This window comes from Harpegnathos saltator, unplaced genomic scaffold, assembly GCF_003227715.2.
Source record: "Harpegnathos saltator strain DR-91 unplaced genomic scaffold, Hsal_v8.6 scaffold812, whole genome shotgun sequence".
NCBI lineage: Eukaryota > Metazoa > Arthropoda > Insecta > Hymenoptera > Formicidae > Harpegnathos > Harpegnathos saltator.
In genome coordinates, this window is record NW_020230663.1 from 77501 (window position 1) to 79881 (window position 2381).

Below are 2381 nucleotides of genomic sequence, written 5' to 3' on the forward strand. Positions count from 1 at the left end.
TAATCAACGATACAAACAATTCTTCAACTATGACGTTACAGCTATGACGCATGCAGCTGACGACATTACGTCACGACATTATAGTCGATGTACGTATGGTTTACTCTCCCCGGCTGTGACGCTACGCAACATACATGACGTTATAGGCATAGGAGTTCACACTGTCACACTCTACGTCACGCCACAGTATGGAACAGTATGGAAAAAGAGAATGTTGTCGGGTTAGGTTTGCCAATTCGCGCATTCGTCGTAACATTCATATGTAATTTACACGCGTATATTAGTATAATGTACATGATTCAACATAAATATATATGGGTGTTTAACACCCATACATATACGACAAGTGAGATAATTTTTATCAAGATCTTGGAAACTTCAACCGCAACTGCGCTTTCAGCGCAGTGTTAAGATTTCTATCTGTCACGCTCCGATATTTAATTTTCTCATTTTCATTAAAAGCCACACACACACACACACACACACACACAATGAAAGCTTCTCATATCTTGCCAAGCAATAATGCTTTCGAGCTGCGCGATCGAGCTTTCACACCTAAATTGCTTTCTATTGGTTCTATTGGTTACTTATCACTTGATTATGTGACCGTTTGAAAATTGTCAAGCGCAATTATGTGAACTCTCGAACGATGATGCTGTGGAAATGGGGGGTTGTAGAGGGGGGGTAACGAGAGCGCTCGGACTGTGTGCCGCACCGAAATGTCAGAGTTCAAATTTATGCACAGAACGAAATATACTATATGCACGACTATACTGTTTTGTACAGTGCAACATACTCGGTTATTGTGTTTTTTGCAATTTCGCCTAACAAATGGCCCGTGTGTGCCAAAGCAAGTAGTACGAGAAAGTAGTTTTGAGTCGTTTAATCGTTTCAAGCGGCGTTGGTATATTGATATCACGATGCACCGACTGCAGTCAAATTTCGCAGTAGCTTTTTTCTATAAAATATAGAAAGATTTGATTTGAAATCGCGTTATGCGTTATTATTCGTCGGATATGGAAATCCGCTGTGATATTTTCCCGATTCAAGATTAAGATTTCCTCATCATTCATGTCATTCATATTTCATATAAATGTTACACATATATACATGTGTATATTTGTTTTATCGTATTATTATTCGTAAATATTGTCACACACACATTTGTTGAAGGTTTTGCGGAATTGCCGCTAAAATTAATCGGTTCCGGGTTAATAATTTCAACAAGTGTCGTCAAAGTGACGTGTCGATTCGATTGAACGGGGCCCCCGGCTCCGGTGCTTGCAAATTGTTCCGAGAATTATAGCCGATATTGACATCCGTCTACGTTCGAAATGAAAGGTAAAGTTTTGACAATTAAAGCGAGTGTACGTGCGTCAAACCGGATATAGTAGACCTAGAGATCGTACACTTGTTGCGTCTATAAATACTATAGTCATTTATCGGCGTGCTGCGTACGTGCTACGTAATACGGGACAGAGCGAGACACAATTAAAAATACATTTCACTGAATGCGTCGACGTCACTGACGTCACTGACGTCATTGAATCAGTCAAGTGTATGTATCCGTGTGTAACGTGAATCCGCCACGCCCTCTTGTCGATGATTAATTTCAATTCGACAATGAAAATGAACGAACGATAATATCCTTATCCCTCATCATTCCCAAGAGACCTGAGTGCGAATATACGCGAATAGAGCTCGACGTAGATCCTAATATCCGATCGAACCCGAAAACAGCGAACCTGCTGCTTAAGAAGCAGGTGCGGGTGAGGAACAAATTCGTGACAACTCGTTAAAAATATCGCGTTCAAACGCGTTCGCAGACGCTCGCTCGACGCGCAACGACATGTTTAATTCCAAAGCAAGGCGCGACTACCTGTATGAATGCCGCCGGTATGAAAAGTGGCCGGCCGATGTGTACAGAACGGGCGGCGAAACACGGACCTGTCCGCCGCCGTCAACCGACACCTCGTCTCGAATTTCGACGTTCGCGGTCTCTCTCTCTCTCTCTCTCTCTCTCTCTCTCTCTCTCTCTCTCTCTCTCTCTCTCTCGTCGTCACTCGTTGTCGGATGCAAGATCAAGCGAGAGCGGATGCAGAAGCGAGTACGATACGAATCGTATCATCACCTTGCTAGTCGCAGCCGTCGTTCACCGTCACGTTCACGCTCCTCTCGCTCTCGATGTGCGGATGTACTACTCGTCCCTTCGTTTTCCTTTTCAACGAGGTGGTGGGTGCTCTTCTTCGAGGCTAGCGGCACGACGGTGGAGAACGAGCACGTCCTAGCGGGTCCGCCGGCTCGGGGTGGAATGAGCGGGTCGGGGCTCGGCGGCAGGACGAGTAGAAAAGCGTCGGTGGGTACGGTCGATCAACCACCCC

General features: G+C 44.9%; 1 protein-coding gene across 1 annotated transcript in view; it reads right to left on the reverse strand.

Annotated features, from left to right (window-relative positions):
• The window catches only part of LOC105187697 (prohormone-2), a 10821-nt gene extending 8440 nt beyond the window's left edge, over positions 1-2381 (reverse strand). The window contains exon 1 of the mRNA XM_011148668.3: positions 2132-2381. The gene's annotated coding sequence lies outside the window, so the exon portion shown is untranslated. The remainder of the gene's footprint in view (positions 1-2131) is intronic.